This window comes from Anser anser (assembly GCF_964211835.1).
Source record: "Anser anser genome assembly, chromosome: 16".
Taxonomy (NCBI): Eukaryota; Metazoa; Chordata; class Aves; order Anseriformes; family Anatidae; genus Anser; species Anser anser.
In genome coordinates, this window is record NC_139737.1 from 5,980,493 (window position 1) to 5,994,666 (window position 14,174).

Below are 14,174 nucleotides of genomic sequence, written 5' to 3' on the forward strand. Positions count from 1 at the left end.
CCCTGCACAAGCCTGGAAAGCTTTAAAGGGCTGCCCAGCTGTGACTTGCGGGCTCCCATGGTGCTGGCTGTGGGCAAGAAGGAAAAACTCATCCAGCAGTGCTGTCCTGGTGTCTTCCCCCCGCACAGAGGCGTGGGGATTTGCTGGAGAAATTTCCTGTGGAAACCAGCTCACACCTACACTGGAAAAGTTGTCTGCAGAAACAAAAAGGGCATTTTATTTAATAAGTGTACCCACTGGCTTTGTGTGTGAGCTGTCCAAATACCTCCCCAGCGCTGTGATTGGGGCACTTACATGACTGCTGTTTGCCAGCCAGGCTTGGTCCTGCTGCTGGCAGCTTGGCTGTAGGATCCCCAGGAGCACACCCAGCACCACAGCACCAGGGCTGAGTCCTGGCGGGTTTGTAGTGCACAGAAACTTATGGCTGCTTTGTCCTTTTGAGGCAGGAGGTGAGCAGAGAGACTGGAGTTATTTCGTGCTGCTCTTACCATTTATATATTAAGAGATAAGTAGCATATTATGTTAACAACCAAACAATATGTGATAAACTGGAACTAGCAGTCCTAGTGGAGCCAGAAAGCTTTATCTTGGTTGTTAGATGGACCACAGGGGTGTCCCTGGCTGGAATGAGCACCGACACTGCCAGCTTTACCTTGCCATCAGAGGTGAAGTTTGCTCAGGCTCACCCTGAGCCCCTTGGCAGGTATCCAGAGGGGAGGTCAGTCAAGGTTACCGGGGTTAAACATTGATGGCAGTAGAGGGCTCCAAGGCGTGAGCACTGTCGCCTAGTGGTAGCATTAGCTGAACCACGGGAATCTGAGCCTTGGTGCTCAGAGCCTGTGCTGGGGCAGCTCAGCCTCCTGGGGGAGGTTTAGGCTAACAGCACCAAGAGTGTGCCCGTGACCAGGACTGCAGCTGGGAGGGGTAATGGTCACGTAAGTCCTGTCAGCATGCTTGTGCATCCCTGGGGGGGCTCCTTGCACCATTAATGCCCAGCCTCCCTGCAGCGGTTACCTGAAACGCCGTCTCTGAGACGAGATGTACTTTTAACACAAACAAGCCATCCAGCAGCACAAACAAATCCTGCTCTCCTTCATGCAGCGTCGGCGCTAAGTGACCCAAGGCAGCCTGCCCTCTGGTCGTGCTGCTGCCTGTCCCGGCCGGCTGGGCACCCGGCCTCGTGTGAAGGGACTTTGTGCTGCTTGGTGCAGGATGGGGCCGTGCCGTGCCCACCCCATGGCTTTGGCTGGCAGGGATCAGTGCCAGAGGGAGCAGCCTGGCTCTCGAGGACTGATTTCCTTCACCACACGGGGCTGGTTTGGGCAGGGAAGGAGCTGTCAGATGGACAGCATGGTGTGGCGAGACACAGGTCTCCCTGCAGCCCTACTGCAGTCCCTGGGCTGCGCACCCTGAAGGCAGCACTGCCCTTGTGCCCACCGGCAGCAGCCCCCTGCCCTGGGGAAGGCTGTGGTGGGGTAGGGGCTATTTCCCAGTGCCCCGTAACTGTACAGGTGAGTACACACGTGCTTGGATTTCTTTGTTCCCAAGAACTGAAGCATGCTGGCAGCCTGGGCTGTCTGCCCCTGCCAGCCATGGCCGGAGCCACCCAGCATCTTCCCTTCCCTGGCCTGCCCGCTCCAAACCCAGACCAGGCAGGACAGAGAAGCACAGATCCCACCAGGAAAAATCAATGGTTTTTTTTCAGGGTGGGATCTGGAACCCACCAGCCTGGTAGGGCTGAGGGGCTCCAGCCTCCCCATGGCAGCCCTGCCAGCCCCCTCCTCACACGGCCAAGCCCCAGGGGCCAGCACGATCCCTGCAATTTCTGCAAAACTGGCATCATCTGCCCTGGGAATTTGCCGAAAAAGGCTGAATACAAACAAAGCCGATACGTCCCTTGGTCAATTTAACAAAGTGGCGCGTGCGTTCCTCTCGGAAAATAAAATGTTTACTCTGGTGGATGTAGTGCTAGGTTAATACATTTGGGTGAAATGTTCTTGGACCAAAGTACAGCCGTACAACCGATGCAGGAGTCCGACAAGTCGCAAAGCAAACATGTTACGCCAGCGGGTGAGCTGGAGCCGCATTCCTCAGTGTTTGTGCCCAGCGTGGGCGACCCTGGGATGGAGGAGCTGGTGGGGGAGCTGCTAAGTGACCCCTCCTTTTAATTAAATCAAGTGTCTCATTAGGCTTTTTAAGGTTCAGCATTCGTTAATATGCAGGTATAAATTCACTTATTTTAGAGCTGCCTCTTTCCTACACCTGCTGGTCATGTTTTTGTGGTCAGTCTCGTATTTTTCTCCCGTTGCACTAATTTTCTTTGTGTTCATAGAGCTGCTGTGTGAGGGAGGCCTGGGGAAGGCTCTGCCTTGGTCTCTGAGCTGCTGCCAGCGCTGGTTTGGGTCAGCGCAGGACCTGGGGCTCTGCTCTCCTCCAGCCCTGCCGCTCCCTTCCCATCAGCTTCTACCCTTGAAGTAATTGGCGTCAGGCAGCCTGGTAGGCCTGGGGGTTGCCGGTGAAGATTATGATCCAAAGAAATACATATTTTTTGACTAAAAACAAACACAGAGTGCTGTTGAGTTCTCACTGCTAGCCTGGGTCAGGCCTGAGGCCTGCTTAGTCCCTTCCTCGGGGCTGGGAAGCTGCAGATGTCCCACAGCCTGGAAACAAAACCTGCCCTGGGAGGAAATGCCTTCCTGCCGCCACGCTGGGAAGCCTGACTTTTTCTGTCCCCCTTTTTTAAAGCATCTTTTTAAATGTGGCTTATCCACCATTTCAGCTGGAGTCAGGGTGGGGAACACTGCTGGAAAATTGGGCTTGGATTTGGGCATTTCCTCTGTGAGACCTGGAGGGGTGGTGTTGTCTTATCTCTCCTCAGTCTCCATTGGCAACGCCTATGTATGAGCTGCTGAAATGGTTACTTCATCTTAGCCTTTTGTTTTGTTTCACTGGAAACCAATACTTTGGCCATGTCAAGGCTTGAATTCTTCTGTGGCATTTTTAAGCCAGGTTCGATGGCTTGCTCGGGTCCCAGAGGTAGAAAGCTGAGTAGAAATAAATACAAGGAAAGAATTGTTGGGATGTAAAAGAAATTGAGGGGGGAAAAAAAATGGTCACAGCAATTTGGCAGAAAACCTCCATCAGTTCTTGTAGTAGGGCTCATAGGACTGCATGAATCTCTGTTTAAAGACGAGGGAGATGGTTTGAGAGCCTCTGTAAAGGCACGGGGAGGTTGGGTGGGCTGTTGTCCCATCTTCTGGTGCCCCTGTGTCCCCTGCCCCCGTGTTTTGTAAGCTAACAGCATTCCTACCCAGAGCCAGCCGGGGGGTGCCTCCTTCCCCAGGGCTGGAGAGCTCGGCTCGTGCCTGCAGATGCATCCTCCGGGCTCCTCACCCTTCGGGGAGGACTCTGGACATCTCTGTCTCCTCCCAGCTCTCTGCCTCGCCTGTTTTGCTGCTGGATCTCCGGACAAGCAGCTTTTCATGGAGACAGGGGGTTATTGTCCTGTTTGTGCCTGGAGGTGATGTTGTTGCAAACAACCAAGGCAGCATTTTCGCTGTAGCTGAGCAGCCTTTGCCCCAAGTGTGTATTTGCATCAGCCTGGAGGAGAGTTTCACTTGCAGCCTTATCGGCCTTATCTGTTTCTTCCCCGAAGCCGGTGCAGTGACGAGTGTTTTCTTCTCATTTATCTGTGTACCTGCCTTAGCGGTTGGCCAGAAGAGATGGGGAATGCTGTGGATATCTAAACAAATCACTTTCTTCTGATGCCCATAACTTACCCCAGGAATCAATTTTACTGAGTTGCTTATCAGTCCATGTAGGGCACTGCATTTCCCACTGCAGGGCTCAGCTCCAAATTGGAGCAGAAGCTCTTGGAAAGTTTATCTAGGCTTTGATTTCTAGTGAAGATAGGCACTATCTGCACAAAATAAGCCTTTTTGCCCTCTAACCCCCAGGGATGGGAGGCCGTGACAGGACTGCCAAAACAGAGATGGACGTAGGGCTGTTTTGCCTTTGCTTTTTGGGGTCAGGCCGTGCTAGCAGCAGCATTGCTTGGCTCCACCAGCCAAACCACAGCCTGGCCCTGCCAAGCTGCTCAACCTGCCTTTGGAGGTGCCTCTTTCCTCATTGCAAATCTGCCCTGAGCTCCCTGTGAGCCCCCAACCCTCATCCCACCCTGGGGGATTTTATCTCCTCCTTTTCCTTCCTTCCCCCCAAGCCCACACAGATGCAACCCCAGGAGGCATCACGTGCTGCCATAGCACAGGATGTTTTCTCCTCCTCCTCTTCCTCCTCCCTTCCCAGTGGTGCTGAGGGAGCCCAGCCCCGTCCCGGAGCAGACCCACATCACACCTGCTTGCTCCCTGCCTTGTCGTTGGCAGCAAATAGCTGGTAGAGACACGGGATAGCTTGGCCTAAATAATACATGGCAGGAGCTGGGCTGGCTGTGCAGATCATTTTGCTGGCTTTGTAAAGTTAATCAGTTTACATGTTGCCATTAGGTCAGGAAAGCTAAATTTACCTTAAATAATTAATCCAGATCAATTAAACACGGGGTAATTGTGAAGAATAGTGAGAGGAGGAATGACCCTCATTTTTTCCAGTCCTTTATCTTGCTTAGACAACCAATAGCAATAACACAGCTTACGGAGCTTGGGCAATGGGAAACTAATTTACATTTATGTTTTGTGATGACAGCTCTATCCTGAAGGTTTGACCTAATTACTGCATCTTGTCTCAATTTCTGTCTGGGCGTTATTGTTGCTGTCATAGTGTCAAATGCAGCTAATGCAAAGACCCAGTGGTTCCATTAAAACGTTATGTGGTGAGTCTGCTCTGTTGGGCAAGTGCAAATGAACGTTTCTGTATTTCTGAAAATTTCTGTGGTTGTCTTATCAAATATATCACCAAAACAAATACTTGTTGGAGCTCCTGGAGGATATCTTCTAAATAAGAAACTTTTTGAAAATGACTTGTAAAATGTATTTGATAATCGTTAAAATGCTGATAGAAACCATACAGAAAACGAGTTTTCTGGCAAAGCTGTATGAAGAAGCGGTGTGGCATGCTAGAAAGCAGCATAAAGCACCTCTTGTAATGGAGAATTGAAATGCCTCTTGTGTAGGAGAACCTCACAGAGGCTGAGAAAGCTTTGGCTGTTTTAGCTGCTCTTGGAGCGGCTCGGTGGTAGCTTGCAGTAGCTTACACAGACCGTTTCTTGGGATCTTTACTGCATGAATAAGTTGGTTCAACATAACCGCAGCCAATAAAGAAGCTAGCGGAAAGGAGCACAGGGGCACACTTCTCCCAGTGACAGTTTTTTAGATGAACTCCTTGGAGGTGGGGGCAGAAGGGACAATGCAGGACGTTCCTGGAAGGCGCCTGTTCCCCTCGCTCCCACTGAGTTACAAAACTTGTTTTCCAATTCTGAGAATCATCGGCGCAAAAGGACCATAAAGAGTTTTAAAAGGACTTTCTTTGGCTTGCTTGTTAGGAAGCTCTTTGTAGCAAACTGGCAAATGCTGCTGCCTGCTGTCAAGATACAAGTGCTCCCCTGGCCTCCTCCCAGAGAAAGGGAAGGATTAGGTAAGGTGGAAATGTTTGCAGCTCTCTTAACTGGTGTAAGAATTACTTTAGTATGGTAATATCTCTGGCCCTAATTTCCAGAAAGAACAACAGCAAGTCCCTGAGCTATGGCAGACTTCAGGAGTAACACTGCCCATGTTACAGAATCTTGCTAATCTTTTTTTCAAAACAGAGACTCTTATCCCAAAGTGAAGGCAAACAGTTTCTGGCTCAGGAGGGTGTGCTCGGAGTGCCGAATTACTGCTCTGAAATGATCTCTGTTGCCACCCTTTGCTCTCGTGGAGTTTGTCTGCTTGTGGTCTGTTGTGACAGCTTTGCTTATTCTTTGTCCTCAGGCATGGTATTTTCATATAGTTACGTCTATATATAACACATTATCAAAAACATGCTGTACAGTAATAAATTGCTGATCTTTTCCCTTCTGATAGGGAAATTAGAGGCTTTGTTTCTTTGGCTGTAATTCCTGGAGATCAGCACGATAATGAAGTAGTTGATAAACTTTGGGTTGGATGTTGCAATGCCTTGCTAGCTGTGGTGCTTATCTGAATTACTTTTCAGAGGACTGATGTCCTGTCTGCTTCACAGGGAGGTCCGCAGAGCTGCCCATAAATCCTTGGTTATGCATACAGTGGATTTTGTTTTAGTGTATAATCTGCCAAGTCACAGCACGCTGCTAACCCATTGTTGATCTGGCCGAAGTGCCTGCAGCATGGACATAACCTGCATGCGGCGTGGACTGCAGCTCTCTCCAGACAAATGTGGTTCTCCTTCAGCCTCAGCCTTCCCACCTGGTGGTCCATCATCTCCAAGGCCTGGAAATTCTCATGCTGCAAGGACTGTGGTGCTAATGCGTGGCTGGTGTCATGGGTCCCTGTATTGTGTGCACCACACAACAGTAATGTTAGGCACCTGGCATCAGTGGTGTTAATATTGAGAAATATCTGGTTGTGCACACAGGCAGGCTGCAAACCTTCTGTTAGCAAAAACAGCCACCGAAATCCTTGACCTACTTTGTTCTGAGAGGTTGCATTCCCTCTTCTAGAGGCTTTTGAGTTTTTGCAGTAAGGGAATGCTTAGCACTGCAGCCAGAAGTTTGTGGGGAGGAAAGCTGGCAGCTGCTGCAGCCTTGGGTGCCTGCAAAGAGTTAACCTGCACCGCTGGTTGCATGACAGCCCCCAGCTGTCTGTGCCTTCCCCTCTAGCGTTTCTCTCCATTATTTCATCAAAGCAACAGGCATGGTTTTAATTTTCCATGACTTGCTTATGAAATATGATCCTTGCTGTAATAAAGAAATGATTTGGTTTGTAATGGATACATAAGAAATCAATTTCCTATTTTTAAATTAGGTAGGATTAACAATGAAGCAAACAATAAGCAGAGCGACGGGGAGAAAGAGGAATGGGAGAAAGACCCAACAGCCCCGAGACAGGGCTGACTGCACTTGGCCGTGTTACACTGCAGTTGTTAATTGCTTCAGTGAGGCACTCACAGCTGTAGTGTTTCTTCCAATGTATATGCATTTTCTGCTTGAAAATTATGGTTTGGGGAAGATTGCTGAAGATTCATGACTCTCCTTCTGCCTAGCAGTGACATTTAAGGTGCAACACGGTTTCTGTTCAAATTCATGGTTCAAAAACACCCAGCGCCACCATAAATGTCTCGGGAACAGATGTCCTCCCCGGTCGTCCCGCTGCGTCTTCAGCAGGGACAGCATCCAGCCAGCGCGCTTGCCTGGACCAGGAGGCTGGGAGCTGCTCTCCAGCAACTGGAATAGGAGAAGCTTCCAGCTTCTGCTTTCTAAGGTTAGAGCGGTATGGGAGAGAGCTGCTCGCTGGTAGATACCGCAGCGGTGCGATGTGGTAGTCTGTGAAGGGGTTTTAATTGCCAGTGCTAGAAACTGCCAGGTCGCCGAATGTCGGGTGCCCCTCCTGTACCTTCCCCCTACACCACCTGCCGGCATTGCGCAGGGACCCCTGGCTGGGCAGCTGTCAGAGGTCCTGCACAGGACTAGTGAGCACAGTCACCTGCCTGGCAGCTGGATGTACTTCTCCCTGAAAAAAATAAAATATCCGATCCCTGCTGTAGTAGACATTCCCAACGCTTGGTAATCCTGTGCTGGTTCCCCGTGCTGTGCCTGCTGAGGTCTGCCAGAGGGCCCTGGGAGATGCAGGGAGGTGGCGTAGCCCTTCGCCTCTCAGGATGCTCTGCACACTCTGTTCCCCGGCTGTCCCAGGACAGCCACCGCGTGCAGGGCACGAAGCAGCTGCAGGGCACGAAGCAGCTGCTGTTTGGCTGTGCGGGGGCCGTGCCGCACGGGCACCCATTTCTCTCCAGGGCGCCGTTCCTTGAAGTTTGCAGGCGTCTCCGAAGGCGGATTGCCCTTTAGACCTTGGACTGCAGACAGTTGATACAGGTTTCCCTGCCAAGCCACACGGAGCGTTGCCAGCATGTTTTTGTGTCATTAACAGATGTGCTGTTGCTCTGTTTGCCTACGCACGCAGCGCGCTCACTCCTCTGCACGGGGAGCTCGAGGATCAGGCTGTCCTCGGAGCTCTCTGCCTTGGAGTGCTCTGCAGGTGGGGAGGTGTGCGTTCACAGAACCAGGGGTAACGAGCCCGTCCGAGTCTGTCCCCCTCAGCAAATCGCAGAATTGCACTCTAGACTTGCTAGAGCTGCTCTTTTGGTGCCAGCATCTCCTCCTGGCCCAGCTCCACGCTTGTGCTAAGTGGCTTTGGAGCTGCCCCAGGGGTCTGTCACGGGTTGGAATTAGAGTTGCATTTGGCTGGCTGGTCTGTCTTTCCTTCCTGGATGCTATTGCTTTTTTTAGCTTATCTCGGTTCTGCATGGGTTTGTGAGTTCCTGCTGAAGTCTCTAACAAGATTTGTATGGTGGCTTCTTTTTTCCTCCAAGCAATCATAATTTGGCCAGAAATAAATGTCTGCAAAAATCTTTTTAAAGTCTCTCCTTCATGTAGGTTTCAGCAGCCTTCTTGAGAGACAAGCCATAAAAACTGATGGGACTTATGGAAATGGTTGGTAGGACTTGTAGGACTGGGCAGAAGTCCAAACAATTTCTTGTAATCTTCTCCACATAGATCTGTTATTGCTGGGGCAGGTACCAGATGCATTATCACTACTAATCTCCTTCAGGGGTGGAGGGGTGCCTGGGTGCAGATAACTATGATGAAACAGAGCCAGGATTCTGTCTTTGTGCTATAAAGTCCAAGAAAACTCCACGGAATCTGAGGCCTGCTTCTACTTACTAGTGTCAGAAGGATATTGTTTTTGTACTCTTAAGATGCACAGTTCTCAAACATCCTCCTCCTCCCTTTCCCAGCTGCTGTCCCAGTCAAATATATAGTTTTCTTTCTCTCCTTTTTTTTTTTTCTACTGGCTACCTCTGGAGCTTCCATTAACTGTTCGTAGGATCCCCAGCTGAAGGGACAGAACAGATGAAATGTACTAAAACAAACCCCAGCAGAAAACCCACAGATTCTTCTTATTAGTTGGGGGTTCTGCCTTCCAATTCCCCTGCCACTGCAGTGTGGCACTTCACAATCTTGCTGTTTGGTATTAACGTAATCCCTCCTGCGGTGGAAAGGAAGTTCAGGCATGCTTACCTTAACCTGGTCGTACTTGAACAAGCTATAGAAAAAGGAAAGTAGGCACTAATTTGTGTCGGAGTCTGGGCAAACCAGGAGTCAGATTGCTCAACCAGAGTCTGTGCAGCACGCTGTCACCTCCAGAAGGTTCCCTTGGGTAATTCCTGGGAGAGCCGGACTGCTCCAGGCTTAGCAGCACATAAACACAAAGTCACGCTGCTTTTGTAGCTCTAGTGGATACCAGGGGCCATGCTGTTCACCCTGCGGGCTGGAATTTATCTGCATGCCGCTCGCAAGCAAGGCTCTGTTGCCTCCTGAACCAGCTGAACTGGCACCATCTTGCAGCATTTAGGTTTCACTCTGCCTCCAACCTTGGATAAATTTGAAGCTGCTATTCATAGCCACTCGCAGGATCTGGAGCTCCAGAACACCATGGGAAGTTTCTCATCTGTTCAGGAAGACACAGATAAATATAGGGATGGCTTCCGGTGGGTAAAATAAGGTTTTGTTGTGCTCGTCACATTCATAGCTGAAATGGCATTCTTACGCGCGTGCTGTCGCTGTGCCAGGCTCCAGTGTGGATCGGGGCCTTCCTAGGATTTCACTGCAGAGATGTGGGGAACAGCAAGAGTTCAGGCTATTAGTTTAGCTGGTTTAAAGCCCTCAGGACTATCCAAAGCAGAGGTAAGATCTATTAGCTGTGAATTTAGAAGCTATTTTCCATGGAGGGTGAGCTTAGTTTTGCTCTGGAAAACAGCTGTTTATTAGGAGCAAATGTATGGGAAGGGTAATTCCTTGGGCATCTCAACCTGGGGAATGGTGTCTGGTGCTTTACAAGAAAAAGAACAACCTTTAGTAGCTTGGATAACAACAAAGAACAACAACAAACAGCAGCTTTACAAAAGTTTCTTTTAGCTGAATAAAAGGCCTTGGGGCTGTGCCCAAAAACTTTGATATGTTCCTTTGGGAGGATTAAACAGATGTTTTCTTTTCTTTTTCTCTCTCTCTTTTTTTTTTTTCCCTCTCTCCAGTGGTTAATATTTTACATTTCCAAAGAAGATACAAAAAACAATTCTGGGGTGTGTTGACACGCCCCAGAAAAAGTTCTGTTAGCAGTTTATCAGCTTGAACTAAAGCTGAAATTAAGTAATCTCAAAACCTACATCTGGTCACGTTTATTCTGGAGAGGAGCCATGGCAAGCCCAATGGAGCAAGCATGAAGACGAGCAAAATGAATGCAGAGTTGACCAGTGTCACTGGTGGTAGCGAAGGCAGTGCAAAGCCCTTCATGCCACGGAGGGACAGCTCAGGTCTTCTGCACAGCCTCTTACAACGAAGAAACCATAATGATGTTTGTGTTTGCGGTGATCAGAAACAGCCTGAATTTTGCATATTGGTATATGTGGATTTCTGTAATTTGCTCACAAAATCCTTCTCTGTTCAAGTATTTCAGCCAAAAGTTATATCCATGATGGTTGCAGAATGTGGTAAAGGCATACAATAGCAATTTATTTTTTCCTTCTCTCCTCTGGTTTTATACCTTGCTATTTTGCATACAGATTCACAGATGTGGTGGGACGTGTTCTGGAATCCTGTTGACTGAGGTTTGCCAGCACCGATTTGACAAATGTGCCCTTTTGTATTGTTGAGGTTAAACCACTGCCAGAAATGTCCTCCATGATCGACAATAACGATTACTAATTTGGAATTCAGAGTGCTCTGCTTTGCCATTCATAAGCAGCGTTTCAGTAGTCTTCCAGCCAGGTATGTCTCCAGTCACGATAATTGTCTTCAGTTAGGGAGCTAATTGACTATACTGCAGCAAGTATGGAATAAATCATGTTACTATGGTAGCCAAGGTTTTTGGAAAACAGTATTTCCCACAGCATAAATGCCGTTCTCCGAATTTTTCTTCTTTCCCTGAAAATAGCCCTATCATCACAGAGTTGTGAGATTTAAAGCTGGATTTTGCTTTTTCCCAAGAAGGGTTCTGCAGCAATGCTGCTTTCTCAGTGTTATTTATTTGGTTTAGCCTTCGTTCATGTTAACAGAATAGAGGTGTGTTGATAACCTGTATGCCCGGACTAATCACGACCCAGACTGGAGCCTGAGAAAGGGTTTTGAAGGAACAAGACAAAATGCAGGTGAAAATCTGAACCTTGAAACATTTAGAAATGAGTTCAAAGCAAGGTATCCAGCTCGGAGACTTCTCTATCTGTGCAAAGATAGGACTGGGGCCTGGGTCTGAGCTTTACGGAATTGTCTGTACTAACGTGGGTACTTGGCACTGAGGCCAGGATTTTTGTCTGAGTGGTTAAAAGTCAATTAAAGAGATTGGACTAATTTTATGGGAGTCGAGCAGGGCCTCCCTGGATGTGGTGTGTCCATTGCTGTGCCGTCTTGTTTCAGTGAATCGTCGCATAAATAAAGTATCAGACCATATCCTCAACAGTATTGATGGTTAAACTGTGATTTTGACTTCGTCTCTCCTCTTTTCAGCCACCGGTAGATCCACAAGTGTTTTAACAAAGTATTTTGTTTCTCGCTTCCCAGAATACCAAGTGCATTTCATAACACAGCTGTTGCAAATGTTATGGCTCTGTACACTTCATGTGTTAGTCTTTCCTGTGCTTCCTTTCTCTGAATCACATTTAATAGGCCAAGTTTTATATTTCTCTACTAATTTGTTGAAATTTATTGCATTTGTTGCCTTCCCCTCTTTCTTTTGAAAATCAAGAGAACTTCCAAATTTCAATTTAAAAGCATTTTGTTCTAATTCATTTTGTTTTTATGGAGCATAGTATTTGTTGGAGAGAGGGAAGTTGAGATCATAATCTGGCACGGCTGACTAAGTTTCTAAATTTTAAACCGCCGCCTTCTCTCTTTTTAAACATTTTCTCTGCCAATACTAAACATTTTGATCATTCAAAATGTAAATTGTACTCCCCATAGATGCTGATGGGTTACAGATATATTTACATACAAAGAAGCTGTTGAATGATTCACGTAAAAAGTTATTTTCTTGTTCTCAGGCCTAATGGTACAACAGATTTTTTCCCCATTTTCTGTAGTCTTTGGAACGATTCACGTGCCCGCCAGTCTCTGAGCAGTACTTGAGAAGGTGCATGTGGTTAAAACATGTGGAGCCAGAGCTGTAAATGGTTTAAATATTTTTGTGCCAGAATTCCTTGTGATAGCCCTTTCTCACGAGTTGCGTGAAGTTATATGGGAAGAGCACCCAAAGGATGAGAGGGAGCTGGAGTCTGACAGCCTCTGGGCGAGGCGGCCACTGCTGGAGAAAGCAAGGGTTTAGTCACAATAGGGAATTCAGTGTTTTGTGCTGGGGGGCGATGTTTTTGAGCCAGTCAGCACCTTGTACCACAGACTTTGCATATAGCACACCCCCAGCTGGCAATGCAGTTATGTTGGCTCATGGTGGTGGTACCTACCTCCTTGCTGAGCAGCATTTCTTGGGACAAGTGTCACTCGCTTATCCCAGTATGTTTGCCGGGCTTTGGCATAGGTCCCTGTGGCATGAAGTATGAGCCACTCCTTTTGTCATATTCGGAACATTGAGCCTGGCTGAGAAGGCAGAAAAGCACGCTAGAGATGCTCAGAGGCATTCTGGAAAGCCCCAAGCTTCTGTACATCTCCTGGGCAGTACTTCAAAATGCACTTGGAGTGTTTCTGCACTGCTCAGGACTAAGATCTTCTCACGAGGCCCTTAAAAAACTCTGAGTCTGTGATTGGCCATAATTCTCTGACATTAGCCTGACAGATTTTCTTAGATTTCCTAAGTATAGGATTGACCATGTCAGTCAGCTATTTATAGAGTTACTCTATAAACAACTCTGTTTTATACATATGATAGCGCTCCTTGAATCCCAGAGGAGCGCATAAACTAGTTTCTGTTGGCTCGCTTTTTCCTCTGCTGAGTTATTTATAGTCTTCCCCTTTGATTTATTTATATATTTCAATTTGGAGCCCATTCAAGATTATGCAGGCTAAAGATGACCGTATGGGAGACCTGCATCCATGCAGATGTGCTGCTGACCAGCAAAGGGGCCAACTGGCCATCATCTCTACAGAGTCTGTGCAGCCCTCCTCTGCTTTCCTCACAGCTTTCTATTCTGTTTGTTTTGTTTGTGTTTATTTTATTTTATTTTGTGAGATTTATCTATTGACTTGTGTTGTATTGCTTGTTTCAGAGTTGATAATGTTTGTGTTAACTCCTAAACCTGAAGCCAGGAGGTAGTTAGCAGCTCTTCAGGCTATGTGACCTCTCCTAGCAAACTTTGAAGGGCATCTGTTGACCAGCCCTGGTACTGTTTGCTTTGTGAGGAAGCAGGGTCTATAAAAAGGCTTATTACACAATGTAAGTGATTTTCTTTTTGCTAAGCAAATATTTGCAATATATTTGGGGAGATCAAGCATTCAAAGTGAAAAAGCAGGATACCTGCCAGGGACATGAGAAGCATGTAAAGGACACCTTTATTCGGGAGCACATGGGACAGTTTTAGTATCTTGATCTACAAGGAAACCAACTTTGGGCCCATTTAGCCCCCAGTTTTCATTGAGCTCTAAGGCTTTAGGCATCTCGCCCAACCCAGAAAACTTCCCAAACTGTCTTTACTTCAACAGCTCTACTAGTTATTTTTGCAAAAGCCAAGGTATTGTGGAACAGAGAGAAATCCTATGGCTTTAGCAAATGAGCAACAGCCTAACACAGGGCTTTCCTAGAGGGTAGTTTATTTTATAAATGTCTGAAGCAACTAATAATGCCCAGTTATGGAGAACACATGTCTAGCTGGATGACTGCTCTCAGCTGGTATCATAATCTCTATATCATTTCTTTGGCTTGAATAAAGGTTGCAAAGAAAGTATGTGGTTTAAACAGTTTTGCTTAGGAGTAGCAGACCAATGCTAGTCGGCATCTAACTTCCCCAAGTGAATTTGTCTCTGTGCTGTGGTATTGACAGGAGGCCCA

The 14,174-nt window shown here is 47.7% G+C and overlaps 1 protein-coding gene across 5 annotated transcripts in view; it reads left to right on the plus strand.

Annotated features, from left to right (window-relative positions):
- Nucleotides 1-14,174, plus strand: part of LOC310882714 (uncharacterized protein) — an 89,430-nt gene that overhangs the window by 3,904 nt on the left and 71,352 nt on the right. The window lies entirely within an intron of this gene.